This window comes from Bactrocera dorsalis, chromosome 5, assembly GCF_023373825.1.
Source record: "Bactrocera dorsalis isolate Fly_Bdor chromosome 5, ASM2337382v1, whole genome shotgun sequence".
Lineage (NCBI taxonomy): Eukaryota > Metazoa > Arthropoda > Insecta > Diptera > Tephritidae > Bactrocera > Bactrocera dorsalis.
In genome coordinates this window covers 53,629,562-53,645,924 of record NC_064307.1, presented here as the reverse complement: position 1 = coordinate 53,645,924, position 16,363 = coordinate 53,629,562, and the positions used below count along the sequence as shown (strand labels likewise).

The 16,363-nt window shown below is 38.1% G+C and overlaps 1 long non-coding RNA gene across 1 annotated transcript; it reads right to left on the bottom strand.

The window, feature by feature from the left end:
* Positions 1 to 8,935: 8,935 nt before the first annotated feature.
* Positions 8,936 to 11,113, bottom strand: LOC125778826 (uncharacterized). Its single transcript, XR_007422964.1, has 2 exons — positions 9,333 to 11,113; positions 8,936 to 9,268 (listed from the first exon to the last, which is right to left on the bottom strand). It is a non-coding gene; the product is annotated as an uncharacterized LOC125778826 (long non-coding RNA).
* Between the last annotated feature and the right edge of the window lie 5,250 nt (positions 11,114 to 16,363).

Here is a 16,363-nt window from a genome sequence, read left to right as displayed (position 1 = left end):
ATAAACTTTTGAAGCTGTCTCCAGAGGCAAGGAAGCGAAGTGTAACCGCCAAACGTTCATTGGCTGGTATTGCTTTGCGCATATTGGTGTCACTTTTTTTTATGTTTGGAGAGACTAATTCAAGAATATAATTAAAAGTGGCTTCGTTCATGCGAAGATAATTTTTAAACAAATATTTTTGATTGTTCACTTCACGAAACTCTCGCAGAGTTTTTGCATACGCGCCGTCAGTACTTCTCCTCTGAAGCCACCCCAGCACCCAAACACTTCGCTTCTTCAATGTTCGTTTTTCTTTTATTTGATTCTTTTTATTAATTAGGTGTACACAAACACACATAATTGCCACTATTTTCTTTTTTCTTGATGAAGAAATAATTATATTTAAAAATTATAAAATTACGTTCAAATATATGTAATTATGTATTCAAAGCTTATCAGCTATCTACTTTATTTAAGATGACAAGCCCAACCATGTGACAGGTTTGCACAAATATCTGTCATATTATTGAAGTGTACAAATCAGGACAGAAAAATTCTGGCTCAAGTACGCCAATCGTGTGAACACTGAAAATTGTATCGGTACACAAAATGTATTTTGTACAAATTTGTACAGAAAAATTTTTTAAAAAATGGTTACTTTTGACCAATCTTGTGATCTCAGCTTTAAACAAAATATATGTATATATTTTTACTTCTTCCAAAATAACGTTCCGAAGCATTCAGCTCATATCATAAGAAAATGGTTATTGTTTAACTGCTCTAAACTCCACCTAGCAAATAAAAATGATCGTAAGACTGCCCTAATTAAGAAGACTGCAAAAATTGGCGCAATATATTCCGAATAGATAAAAATCAGTTATAAATCAAAAACTGATGAACTTTGGTGCACATATTTCTTTACAAAAAAGGCAGGACAAATTCGTAGACAAACGTAATCGGACCACTGCTACGCCCCCAAATCGACATTAGTCGAAAATCTATGAATTGCCAAAACCCAGCCGCAAAACTTGAAAACAAAATTTGGTACATCGAATCGCTATAATGAGGGACACCTACGCGTTGAAGATTTTCAAAAAGTGGGCGTAGAGGTAAGCTTGTTGTATATATCTCTCAAATCATTCAAGCTTTATCTCAAAAATTTGGACATGGCTTATCATAGGTAAAAACAACTACCAAAATAACTGAATGTGTCAGAGATTTAACATCCGGGATGTCGAGGGCCTTTAGAACAAGGTATTGTCAAAATCGGACCATAACTTTTCAAGCCTCATATTTCGTGTATGTTGGCCACAGGACCTCTAACTGATAATTTATTTTAAATATAGGTAAATTTCTGAGATATTTTTATGAAATTCAGCGAAAATTTGTTTCCTGCTACTAGTGCGATGTTGAGTCAAAAATGGGTAAAATTGGGTCAAAACTTCTAATAGCCCCGATGTACCTTATATAAAGAATATCGAATATCAGGTTGACCTTATGCCGGACATATCGGTCAATTCGTGATCTGTTGTAATAAAACTCAGAGAACAGCGTTTTTTAATAACGGCGTATCCTTGTACCTAAAATGGTTCAAATACTATTACAAGAATACAGGAAAAGATATTGACGAAAGTATAAGAGAAGTCAATGATATAATAACCAGCGCAGCTGTCTTAGCAACACTAAACAAAAACCATAAGCCGCTTGGACCCAGAAAAATCTCTAATAAAGAAATAGAAAAGCTTGTGAATGAAAAAAGGCGTGCAAGACGTGAATGACAGATAAATCGCTCCCCTTCCACTCAGCTTCAATTGAAAGCTGCTGTACGTAAATTAGAAAAAAAGCGCTTAAACGTGAGGAAGAATTCAACACCGAAATGTGTATAAAGAAACTGTGTCCAAATTCTAACAAGTAAAATTCCTATTGGAAAGCCCAAAAGTCCATGAAGCCACCAACTGACTTCAACATGCCTATACGAGACATGGGTGGAATTGGGCTGGAAGTGACGAGGAAAAGGCTAATTGTTTTGCAAATCACCTAGAAAAGGTATTTCAACCTAATTTGCCAAAGAACAACTTTAAGCTGTCAATCTTACCCATCACAGCTAAAGAGTTGCTCGAGTCTTTTAAGACTTCACCTTCTGAAATTGTTGGAATCATCAAAGAACTTTATCCAAAAAGGCCGCCGCGACATAATAATATTTCCCCAAAAATGCTAATTGAGTTACCATTTATTGCTGTAGAGGTGCTCTCTTTACTCTTCAATGCTATTCTTAGTTCCGGATACTATCCAATTTCAAGGAAAAAGTCGCATATTACATTAATAGATAAACCTGGGAGAGACTTAACACAGCCGTCTTCATACAGACCAATCAGTCTTCTATCCTGTCTTTCAAAAGTATTTGAAAAAGTATTACTATCAATGATGTCGCCTTTCCTCCACGAAAATAACACAATACCAATGCATCAATTTGGATTTCGTGGGAACATGGCACAATAGAGCAAGTAAATAGAATTACCAACGAGATAAGGAAAGCATTTGAGCACAGGGAGTACTGTTCAGCAATATTTCTTTGATAAGGTGTGGCACGAAGGTCTTTTATATAAGATTAAAAAAATTCTACCTTTAGAATTGTATAGAACCTTGGAGTCTTATTTAAAAAATAGAAAATTTATGGTAAAAGTGGTAGATTTCATATCTGATGAACGTCACATAAGGGCTGGTGTACCACAGGGCAGCGTTTTAGGCCCAACTCTATACATAATAATACAGCAGATCTTCCAACAGCTAACAATGTATTAATTTTAACTTTTGCGGATGACACAGCTATAGTGAGCCGTAGTAAATACCACATTTTAGCATCAAAAATATTAGCAGCATTTAAATTCTGTCGAAGAATGGCTAGCGAACTGGCGTATAACTGTGAATGAACAGAAGTGTAAGCATGTTAAATTTTCGCTTAGATCAAAAATGTGCTCGGCAGTAAAAATTAACAATATTTTGGTACCCCAAGTGAACGAAGTAACATATCGTGGCATTCACCTAGAAGGAAGACTCACGTGGAGAAAACACATCTCTAGTAAAATAACATGTATGATGATTAGAGCTGCAAATTTAAATCGGCTTCGGCTCGGGGGTATTCTAGTCTAGAAATTTGAAAAAAAATCGAAAATTTTTTTTTTCATATTTCGATAGTTAAAAAAGTTAAAATATCTCCCTAAAAGTATTTTTCAAAACTCAAATTATTTTCAAAGTTATTCCCATTTTAGTGAGCGAATATCGTACAACGGTTAAGCGAATATCGTATAACGTAAAACTTTAATCGCGTTTTTCTCGAAACTACTATTTTCAACACTTCTGACATGATTTCTCAAGTTCTAATGAACCGATTAACTTGAAATTTGGTGTGAACCTTCTTTATATATCTTTCTATGATTTGAACTAGGATTATTAAAAAATTTTCATTTTTACTATTTTTAAAAAATTTTGATCTTTGCCAAAAAAACGGGCAACAAATTCAAACAGTCGCCATTTACTGAAAATTTTTTTTTTTATTTATCCTAGTTCAGACGATAGCGGCACTTGTACTAATTAAAAATTTTTTTATATTTTTTTTTTCGGATCACCCAAAGTGTTGGAATTTTGTCAGGAAGGGCGTCCCCTTATTTTCAACCCCCGCCACGCCGCTACGCCGCAATTAATCAAATTATCACAAAATTTTTTTTTTTTATTTTTCTTTGCATTCTTAAAATATCAATAAATATCTGATAGAAAATTGGATAGTAAAAATGTTCTTAGTTTTTTTTTATTGGACTTTAAAAAATGCCGTTAAAAAGCATTTCTAGACTAGAATACCCCTTAACCCTTTCGGGACGGAGTTTTATTTGGAAAATGGGAATAGCCACAACCAAAATTTATGCTTATATCTATATATTGGGCTAAAAAATTATGTTCTGCATACTCAAAATTCCCAAAATCGTCCTTTTATCCTGGGACATATAATCCCAATAAGCATTTTCTGTGGGATATAAAATCCCAATCATTTTTTTATCCGGCTTTAAAACTTCATAAAAGGAATAGATAAAAGTTGTATTTGTAAAATATAAAAATAATAATTTTACAAAACCCCTAACGTGTTTGAAATTTGCTGGGATGTATTATCCCAGTAGTCCCGAAAGGGTTAAATAAAAACTACAAACTTAGCCTAGACAATAAAGTGCTTTGGATGTATGTCATAAAGCCGATTTGGATGTATGACATTCAACCGTGGTGTGCGACCTGTGCAACTAATATTGATATAATACAAAGGTTCCAATAAAAAATGCTTAGAACAATCACGTGTTCACCATGGTACAGGCGTAATGAAAATATCCATAAAGACCTTGGTATTTCTATGGTAAAGAAAGAAGTAGAAGATAGCAGAATTAAATATACTAATCTTAACTCTGAGATTTCCCAAACGCCTTAAAAGAAGAGATATGCCTGCGTATTAAAGAGGAACGTATCACCAAAACAGCTCAATCACTTGCTTGAGCATACGTAGTTTTTAAATAGATTTAAGATTTTATAATTTATTGTTAGGCTTAAAAAAACAGATCCAATAAATAAAATAATATTGAAAGAAAAAAAATACTATTAAATATATGTATATACAAGGTCTGTCGCAAAACTTTTTAAATCTAACTGTTTGTGGTGGCGCCACCTATTGGTGGGTATATGAAAAAAAAAGTTTGATCTCTTGTTGACATTTCGTAAATCGTTAAGACAATTGGATAACTACAATCGATGTTATCGATCAAAAAGTGACTTTTGGTCATCGGTCGTAAAATGCATATAAATGCATATAAAGACTATGCTGATTTGTTTTTACGATTCCGAGGGTATTGTACACCGAGAGTTCGTCCCACCTGGCCAAACGATTAATGCTGTGTTTTACCTTGCTGTTATGAAGCGTCTTTTGTCACGCATTCGTCGTGCTCGACCACAATACCATGAGGCGGGGTCCTGGCGCCTGTTGCACGATAGTGCGCCGTGTCATCGGTCGACGCTTGTCACTGATTTTTTGACAAAAAACTCTATGTTGACCATTAATCACTCACCCTACTCACCTGATCTGGTACCCTGTGATTTTTACCTATTTGGACAACTTCATTTGTCTATGAAAGGACACTGGTTTCAGGACATTTCAGCTATCCAAAAGGCGACGACCGATAATCTCAAGAGCATTCCGAAAAATGACATTAAACACTCATTGGAAATGGTAATTGACCGGGCTAAACGCTGTATCGAAGCACAAGTAAACTACTTTGAATAAAAAAATATAACTTTTGAAAAATATTAATTTTTTGTTGTTTTTTTTAACAATCCTGTTTCTTTTGCGACGGACCTTGTATTGTGTTTGCGACATAATACGATTTATGGCTGTGAAGGCTTGTTCCCGCATAGTATTAGGACAATAAAAAGCATGCAGAATTAGTGAGAAATTACAAAATACTGAAATACATGTTAATCGCAGTTTAGATGCCGAAGTACGCCTGTCCGAGCAAAATGTCAATATAGGAAAAGGCGGCAAATTCTCATTTCTCTCAGCGAAAAAATCACCACGTAAGGTCTGGAGGATGGGGTCATGTGTAGAAGTTCACGCAAGTGAGGAAAGTTCTCTGATCGCCATTCACTTGGCAGTGGCCAGAAACGATTCTTTTACATATGGCTCAAGCAGCTCACGACTTCCGGTCTTTGGCCAAGTATCCTCCGGGTAGCCTAAGAACATCCGTTTTAAGGCGAGCTAAAGTGAGAAGGCGAAACATCCCCTACATAGGGTTGTGCTAGGTTTGGAACCCGCCACGTAAAAAAAACACACAATGAAAACTTCGGCTATAATCGCGTAAGCGGTGTTTACGCCAATTAAGAAGAAGAAGAAGGTGTGTTTAAAATATGATTAAGAGAGAAAATCCAGAGGTACGGTCTATTGAACAAGTTAAAAATACTGTTCAACATAGGATTAGGGTAAAAAAAAAAACCCAAAATTCGCTATAAAAGAGCAAATTAGAAATATTCATGGATCACGATACAAGGTCTCTTGAACACAATACAAATATTATTAGGATTAGAAGGAAAAATGCAGAGGTACAGTCAATAATGGACTAGGTGGGGATAACTCCGAGGCGTGGTATGTTGCTCCTTTTCATGTTGAGTATTGAGTAGACTCTTTGAGAACACTCATCAGCAACTCGGCATAAGGAAACTGTGGCACGGCATTTCAAGCTCCTACGGATAGCGAAAGCATTGGTTTTCGGAATGGTCAAAAGAACAGGTGGTTCGATGAGGACTCTTGTGCCGCAGTGAGAAGAATGTGTACAGCCATGGGATATATCTTCTTCTTCTTCTTTACTGGCGTAGACACCGCTTACGCGATTATAGCCGAGTCAACAACAGCGCGCCAATCGTTTCTTCTCTTCGCTACGTGGCGCCAATTGGATATTCCAAGCGAGGCCAGGTCCTTCTCCACTTGGTCCTTCCACCGGAGTGGAGGTCTTCCTCTTCCTCTGCTTCCCGCGGCGGGTACTGCGTCGAATACTTTCATGGGATATATACCGAGAGCTAAAGAAGGAAGCGAGAAAAATATGCAGATAAAAAAAGAGAATGAAATGCTGGAGTATGCTGGTCCACAAGGGTAATACTCGATGATTTTACGAAAAGATGCGACGGAAGATTTCAAGATCCAAGCATACCTTCAAAGGACGCAGGGAAGTGATAAGAAGAATACTCCCTATTGTGTGACTTCTTTAATCTATTGCTGGAGAAGTTCTGATTTCTCTAGACTGGATAAGTGAGCGAGACGAGTGGGTCTGGTTGTGAACGTCGAAATATTCCAGTATTAACATCAATAACAATATCAGCCTTGAAATCCAACGAGAATCCAAAAGGTGCTACTTTGGACTAACTTTCGACGAATAAAACCAATCTCTAAAAGTCACTCATTATTCCCGTCCTGCTATATGGTGGGAAGGCATGGACAACGCAGTCATCTGATGAGTGTTGCTTAGGCGTTTTGCGGGAGATATATGGTCAGTCGATGCAACGATGAGTACGAGATATACAGCGATATTGACATACATATGTAGTTCAACGAATCAAGATACATCGGCTGCTCTGGCTAGGTCGTGCTGTCCGGATGGATGAGAACACTTCAGCTTTGAAGGCTTTCCTCTTGGCTTTTCTTATTTCGGACTTATACATTGTGAGTCTTTTGAGGGTTCCAATGTCAGCCAGAGAGGTTTCTCTCTACCGCTTGGAGCTCTCCAAAAAATATTTAAAGCAGTGATGAACGCTTCGACGCTCTTGTCCACCTTATCTTGAGGGACTGCGGAATTCTCCTCTAGCTCGTTAAGAAGGTCTAGTCGGAGCTTCCTGCAATATAGATCCTAGTTAGTTTTACTGAAATTCTATAGAGAGCTTATGGTTGGTATTAGCAAGTAGCTCTCGTTCTACCTGCGTCGCTCATCGCAAACAGCCTTATCCAGAAGGTTCAGGATAATATCGACTCCGTCTCATTGCAGACGAAGCAGTGAATTTGCGAATGCAGCCTTTGCATGCTGGAGATTAACTTGAATAAATTTCATTCTCCAGGCTTTTTTTCTAACAGCGCCAGTTAGGCGCTTTCACGTATCGCTACTCCTCAAACAGCCATTCACAATGAAAGCGGTTCATCAATTGGTCAATTCTACTGACTAGATCCGATAGACCGGGACTACCTCAAAAGTTCCTAGAACGTTTCCGCCTTTATCCTCTACCGCGCTCGGAAGTTAAGGGCCATCTGCCCTGGTATCCGTGAGCCATCTTTTCGAAGCCAAATTAGGGTCTCCTTAGACTTTTTAAGAGGAATGAGGGACTATGCATTTTGCAGTATTACCGCTTGCTGGTAAGGTTTCTCGGTTCTTGAGCCAGTCTTGCGGGGACAGCGAAGGATTACAGTATCTTATAATCTAATCAATTTCTCCTTTGGAGAAAGGTTCGGCCGGGAAGCAGACGCGAGCTCGATGGCGCAGTGGAAGATCCATTTTGTCCACGGCCGGTTTAGCGACTTCGCTAAACATTGATGCACGTCCAGTGCGTGGCTCTTTTTTGAGAAGATTCGCCATCATGCGACCTTTGCCGTTTTATGGGCGATTGAGGCGTATCCTATTCAGATGCCCTCTGACGGTACCCTCGCTCATCACCCTTCTGCTGCAGAGATACCTACGCTCCAAAAGCACTTAGCGTCGGTCCGACTTTTCCTTCTTGGCCAGAGTGTTGTGCTTTCTATTTGGTAGTCTTAGCGAGTCCAGGTTCTACATTCCCAGGGATGGATCTAGATGTCGTTTTGATCGCCCTTCAGCCCTCAACTTTTTCTTTTCCTTGATTTATTTATTTTCATATTAGATTTCAATGCCCTCACTCAGAGCCTCTGTCCGTCCGCTGGTAGGTAGTCGCCTTTAATGGTATCAAGGTTATCTCTCACGAGGCCAACGAAAGGGGTAACGCACGTCCTTATTAGGCAGTACGTTCAGAGCCGACCAGCCTAAAGAGGAACATACTCTGGGGACTGCTATGGTTTTAACGGTTCCGACATTAGCCCACCAACCATTTCTACTGATTGTCACCCTAGCATTCTTACGTTTACTTCTATTCATAGTCCAAGTCAATGCTAAGGTCAGTCGAGGAGTTGATAAGGCCGTGAAGACCGCAGGTCATTTAGCGTTACCCAGGATGCACCAGCTAGGATGCGACCTGTACTACACCCATATTAGTCTTAACACAAAGTGACTCGATGCCATTGATAACGAGGTTAGGCTTTTTTAAGCCGCCCTGATAATTGATATTTAAAACACAATTGACGCAGGTTAGCGGGTGACGCAACGACGAGTGGTGGGACGAGTAAACACAATTGCGACGGAGACAGAAATTATAAAAGAAGTAATTTGACAGTATTTTTATTTATTTATAAGGAAATGCACTTAAATTTTGAAAAATAATTTCGTAAATACGTATGTGGACATTCGTTTTTAATTTGTGAAATGTGTACAACTGACAAAAAAAGAAACTCTGAAACCTTTAACCGACCGATAAAATAGAAATAAACTTAAGTATTGTGACCCCGAAATAATTGCCGACGGCAAAAAATCCGTTCCCGCGCAATTATGTGCCATTACATGCAAATCCATGGGTTCTAATTTTGACAGCGGGAATAAGACAATCCGCTATCTGGAGCAGTAAGTTAATGGTTGCAATCTCGGCTTGGAAAACAATGCTGAAAAAGGAGTTCATAGAAGCACCTGACAGTAAACATCTCCACCAATTGAGTAGGTACTCACCTCACTGATTGATGTCGGAGCCGCTCCGAGTCGTATGATGGGCGTTGGCATCATCACAACCGTCAGATCATCTGTGGAAAAACTGAAGCCAATATCGCCATTATGACTTCAAAGTTATGAATGTCAACATTAACGTGAGAGCCAAGTCGCGAGTGCGACGACTGTTTGTTTGATGACGGGAGATATTTGGTCTTGCTCTCGTTCACTGCCAGACCTATTTGCTTTGCTTCCTTGACCAGTCTGGAGAAAGCAGAACTAACGGCGCGGGTGTTGATATCATCCAGCCATCAGCTCCACACTCTTATAAAAGATTGTACCTGCACGATTAAGTTCTACAGCTCGAATATTTTCTCCAGCAGCAGATTGAAGAAGTCGCAGAGAGGTAGTCGCCTTGTCTGAAATCTCGTTTGGTATCGCACGACTCGGAGAGGTCCTTCCCTATCCTGATGGAACTTTTGATGTTGCTTAACGTCAGTTAACACAGCCGTATTAGTTTTGCGGGGAAACCAAATTCAGACTTCGCGGCATAAAGGCAGCTCCTTTTCGTGCTGTCAATAGATATTTGAAATCGACGAAGAGTTGGTGTATATCGATTCTCCTTTCACGGATCTTTTCTCAGATTTGATGAATATCTGGTCAGTTGTTGATTTTCCAGGTCTAAAGCCACACTGATAAGGTCCAATCAGTTTGTTGACGATGGACTTTAATATTTTACACAATATGGCCGATAGAACCTTATACGCGATGTTGAGGAGGCTTATCCCACCGTAGGTGGCGCAGACTGTGGGGTCTCCCTTTTTGTGGATTGGGCACTTAAATTTCAATTGTTGGGCATGCTTTCGTCCGACCACATTTTGCAAAGAAGCTGATGCATGCTCCTTATCAGTTCTTCGCCGCCGTATTTGAATAGCTCGGCCGGCAATCCATCGACCCCCGCCGCTTTGTTGTTTTACAGACGGGTAATTGCTATCGTCATAGTCATTGATTGGCGAATCGGGTTCGCTTTCTTCTGGCGGTGTACTTTCACTGCCATTTAACAGGCTGGAGAAGTGTTCCCTACATAATTTTAGTATGCCATTGGCATCGGTCGCTAGATCACCTTTGCTGGTTCTACAAGAGTATGCTGCGATCTTGAAACCTTCTGTTATCCGCCGCATTTTTCGTAAATTTTTCGAGCATTACCTCTGTCCGTCAGCTTGTCAAGCTCTTCATACTCACGCACTTCGGCCTCTTTCTTTTTCTGTTTGAAAATGCGTCTCGTTTCACTCTTAAATTCTGGATATCTATCTCATCCCGCACGTGTTGTGGGCGATCGTAACCTTGCGAGGTAGGCAGTCGGTTTTTTCTTCGCTGCGACACGGTACTCCTCGTCGTACTAGCTGTTCTTTTGCACTTTCCGAAAGCCAATGGTTTCGGTTGCAGCTGTACGTAAGGAGTTTGAAATGCCGTCCCACAGTTCCCTTATACCGAGTTGTTGACGAGTGCTCTCAGATAGCAGGAGTGCAAGTCGAGTAGAAAATCGTTCGGCTGTCTGTTGTGATTGCAGCTTCTCGACGTCAAACATTCCTTGTGCTTGTTGACGTGCGTTTTTTGCTGCACAGAGGCGGGTGCGAATCTTGGTTGTCCGAGTCGATGTTAGGACCTCGGATCGCACGCACATCTAAAACACTGGAGAAGTGTCTTCCGTCTATCACAACATGATCGGTGGTGGTTTTTCGATCCGGAGACAGCCAGGTAGCTTGATGAAATTTCTTATGCTGGAATCTAATACTACCATTTGGTCTGAATTTACCGACCGTAGTGCTAAAGATACCTTCCTTCCCCACTCTGGCGTTAAATTCGCAAAGCACGAGTTTGATATCGTGGCGGGGGCAGCTCTCATAGGTGCGCTCCAACCGCTCATAGAAGGCATCTTTGGTCACATCGTCCTTCTCTTCCGTCGGGGCGTGGATGCAAATCAGCGATATGTTGAAGAACTTCGCTTTGATGCGGATTTACCGAGGTGAATGACAGTACTCGGCGACGGAGTCTCTCTCCCACCGCGAATCCCACACCAAATTTTCGATATTTTATATGGTCACTGTAGTAAATGCCATAATGACCAACTCGTCTCAGTCCCTGTCCCGTCCATCGCATTTCATGAACGGCAGTAATGTCAGCCTTCACTCTAACGAAGACATCAAGCAGCTGGGCAGCGGCACCTTCCCAATTAAGAAACCTGATATTTGAGGTGCATGCCCTCAAATCGTAGTCCTTATTTCGTTTGCGATTGTCGTCATCATCCGAGGCTGTCGATTAGTTTTCATTGGTACTGCTTTCTACGTGGCGGGTCCCAAACCCAGCGCCTCACCCTGTGGAGGGGATGATTCGCTTTCTCACCTTACCTCGGCTTCAAACGGATGTTCTTAGGCTACCCAAAGGATACTTGGTCAAAGACCGGTAGTTGTGAGCTGCTTGAGCCATATGTAGAACAATCGTTTATGGCCACACCCAAGTGAATGGCGATCAGAGAACTTTCCTCACTTGCGGTAACTTTTACACATGACTCCATCCTATTTAAGGTATGAAAACATACTCATTATGTGCACATAACCTGGACTTGTATTTGTTTTCCAATATTTTTAGCAAAGAGAACAACACACATGTACCCACAAATTTGCTTTATTTATCTTTGCAGCTGTTAACATTGGATATGAGCACAAGTGTTGTCTTTATTTATCCAAATCTGCAATAAATAAATTTCCAGTTCTTATGCACTTAAGGGAATACATATGTATACTCGTATACATATATCTGTGTGTGATAAAAAATATACATATATATTTAAAAAATAGGCATTTGTTTCGCTTTCTCTTTTTATTTCAACTTGTTCCAATTGTTTGCATATCAAGTATGAGAAATATGTGGACAATTAGTTCCTCTATTCAGTATTATGTAGGTAGTCTTAAGGTGAATTCGCTAATTATAGTACACTGCTACAATCTGCATGCTTTTTGCAGTAATATACGAACCTGATGAACGCTACGCTTTGAACACGATAGATAAACTCTCAACAGAAACAAATAAATTTGTGTCAAGAAAATGTTTGGTGACCCAGACCTCATACCGTTCAATATTCGCACAGAGTATTTATCCTCGAAAACTTGATTGGTTGAACACATGACCACATGAGGACTGTGCCCAAATTAAGCCCTTTATGCTCTTGGTTATTTTGTTTAATATTACTTAGCTTGCAGCTTAGGAAATTGTGTCTCCAACTGTCTCCGAAAATATAAGAATGTTAGTTGCTTATAAAATTAAAAATTCTGCTTATTTTCTGCATCTTCGTCTATTTAGAAATTATTCTCTATCCCAGCAAACAGTAGTTATTAGTTTTTACTCAGTTGTTTGCAACACCTAAAACTAATCGAGATAAATCTTCTCAGCTGGTTATGTACATAATGGATGCTTTTTTAGACGTGTCATTTGAATAAAGAAATACTTTTTAGGGAATCGGAATATTTTTAGTTGATTTATACTCAGCTTTGCTTGCTATAATGAACAGACTAACTTCGGAACAATGTTTGCAAATCGCGCAAATTTATTGCTAAAATATTGGTTCGTTCAATATTCGGTCGACATAATCGCGCAAAACAGTCGGTAGTTCGATCAACCATGGATAAATTTCGTGCCACGTTTACTGAGAGACACCGTACAATGCGCACCAATGCTGCTATTGCTATTGTGGAGCAGAGTATTGAAGAAGAATTGAATGAGTCCATCCGACATCGCGCGCAACAAGTATAAGTAAGATGGAAACTGATCCCGATTTTTATAAGAAATTTGTGTTCAGCGATGAAGCTCACTTTTGATTGAACTGGTACATTAATAAACGAAATAGTCACATTTGGAGTGATGATTATCAACAAGCCATTATTGAGACACTGTTACATCGTCAAAAAGTAACTGTTTGGTGGGTGAATATGATTAATGACTTTTTCGTGCCTAAATTAGAGGATGTTTGTATGCAGAACCTTTGGTTCCAAGAAAACGGCGCCACATGAAATATCTAACGATGTTATACACATTCTGTCGCGTTCTTGCCTGCGCTGTTGCCTCTACGACTAATTTTACACCTCCGGAATATTTTTTGTGGAGTTATATGAAGTCGATTGTCTACGCAGATAAGCTCAATTAACGCATTGGAAGAGAGTGTTTAGCGTATTATTGTTAACATTCGGTTCCAATTACTCTAAAAAGTAAACGAAAACAACAATGACAAATCATTATCTAAAAATACTAAAGGTTAATTCTTGACCATAACTTTAAATTATATGCGTTTTCCATCCATGTATGAAAACTATTTGTTTAAAAGACACCCTTTATAAGCGATCAGAATGGATTCCTGGTCCTCTTGTCCATGCAAAAGACAGCCTGAGTAAACATTGAGATATCTCTATCAAAACTTTTACACGTATTCCTTAGTGTCCTGTGAAGGTTGTTATTGGTGATAGATTGTTTAAACCATTAAAATTCACAGTCAAAATGGCGGAGATCAAAAAATAAATAAATACGAGAATGTGTTCATGGAAAGTTCCGAGGGTTTCTAACTATAAAACACAAAATTCAAGTTAAAAATGTAAACTATGAATTTTACATCTGTAAAAAGTATTTACTAACAATAATTATTCAAAAAGAAAATTAAAAAATGTTAATGTTCATGAAAATAGTAGTGCCCATTTTGTTAAAGGAAAAATAGAAAAAATCCATATAAAAATTTTAGTTTTATATAGTAAATATTTTCGGTTCACTAATATTTGATTGTATACCCTTTATTTTTTATTGCATTCATACACCGACGTTGCATACGGAATATTATATCCTGACCTCGTCTCATTAGGATTTGTCCATATGGCTCCTTGACTGTAGCCAAAGTTGTGTTCAACTTGATGGATTTACTGTTGCTACAACTCGTTTAAGATTTCCCAAAATTTTTTTTGTTTGAATTCAGGTCCAGTGTTTACTCTGGCCGTGACATTACATCGATCCTTTTTGATGCAAACCGCTCTTTAGTTAGGTAGTTTGGTCGTATGTTTTGGGTCATTATCCTGTTCAAACATCTTTTTTATAGTCATTTCCAGCTAACAAATGATAGCATAACCTTCTTAAACAGTGGACATAGTTTAGTAGTACGTAAATCAAGTCCATACCATAATGCTCAGACCACCATGTTTACAAACGTACTTTCTGGACCCGGCTGCACCAAAACTAGGTTTTTCATTGGTTCATATCAAATTCCGCCATTTTGTAGATGGCCAATTAAAATGTTATCTTGTGAACATTATTCTTGCAGCTCAATGTTTCTTCGTTAAAAGAGTTACTTTCGGGAAACTTTTTATTTTCAAATAGTCTACAAACGTTTTTTAATAATTTTTGTGTATGGTGAGTATTTGATTTTAAATATCGTTTAATCTGTCTATATTAAGTATGATATTGATTTTTGTACATTTTCTTTCATGATTTACTGCTCTATCATTGTATTTCACAGCATTGTATATCATTATGGAGCTGTATTTTACCTTAGCTTCGATTTCTTCTAGGTTCTGTCTTGTTTCTTTAACTTTATTATCAATTCTCATTTCTCAATTGAACAATTTCTTCCTCTACCTACTAAAAATTAAAGAGAAATGGCTTTTCAAAAAAAAAACGCATCAGAAAATTTGTAAATCACTTAAATAATTTTTTTTTATCACAGTTAGCTAATAATTTTTTTCATTTATTGACCCCTTTCGACAAGCACTACTATTTTTATAAACAACTTAATTTTTTAGAAAATATAAAAAAGGCAGTGGAAGCAAATGTTAAAGAATTTTTACATTCCTATAATTTAAAATGTCTATACTTCCAAAATAGTCCCTCTTGTTGGCTTGGCAAGTCAAATAATTTTAGGAAAGATCTTTAAATATAAGACGCTGTTACACTACTATTTTCATGAACACAGCAGTACATTCCCATATATCAAAGTCTTAACCCTCTATAACTCAAAACCTCCAAATTAACTATTTTTAGTGGAATCGGTTAGTTTTATGGGAAAAATATACAGAAATTATTATTTTTTTTTTTACTTTTTATTTATAACACATATAACACAAAAAAACAATGAGTAACAGTGATAAAGAAAGTGGGCAAAATTATGAGTAAAATGGAAATCCTTCAGGACAAATGAAAGTTCTTGAAACAATTATTGTTTCTGGTATAGCATAAAGCTAACCCGCACTTTTCACACACCGTGTGAGTGAACGCGGCACATTTCGGGAACTTGCATCGGATTTTTTTTCCGCACATTGAGGCCAGTGCCCGACTTTCACTGAAGAAAAAGCTTCATTGGAAAAAAGTAACCGCACTTAGTTTGTTTTGCTTATGCTTGATTAGAGGAATGGAGTGTAGACTACATTCTACATTGCTTGACAAGACGAAAAAAATTACTACGAGTAGAATTTAGGAAGGTGAAAACGGTTTGTTGCCTGTGGTCTACCATACGTTATAGAGGGTTAAATTTTATAAGATTCTTTCACTTTACATTATACTAATCAAGCAGCAGTCTTTTAAAGTATGCCTCTCCAAATATGGCTCCAAAATAAAAGACCGAAAAAATTTAAGAAAATTTTGATCAACGGCTTATATAAGTTATTGAAATCTTTTCGCGGTAAAAAAAGTGTACTTATTCCGAATGGATGAATCTGAGTTAATACTTTCTCTAACTATTGTTTAATATAGATAATAATAAATAATTTTCTTTAATCGTTGAGGTATGTCGCCAAATATGTCAGTGTTTAGCTTCATAAAATTCGTGACAAGCATGTTCTCGAGTAAACTTGAGTAATCTCAGTCACTCTACGTAGTGGTTTCTGACATCGTGCTGTTTTTGAAACCGCTATACTTGATTCCGACTTTCCATCTGACTTTAAACGGTTATGCTAGTCAATATGTGTGATATTTCAATTAAGGGTAATCGTTTTCCATTTTTTTTGCATTTTCTGTTCTCTTATACC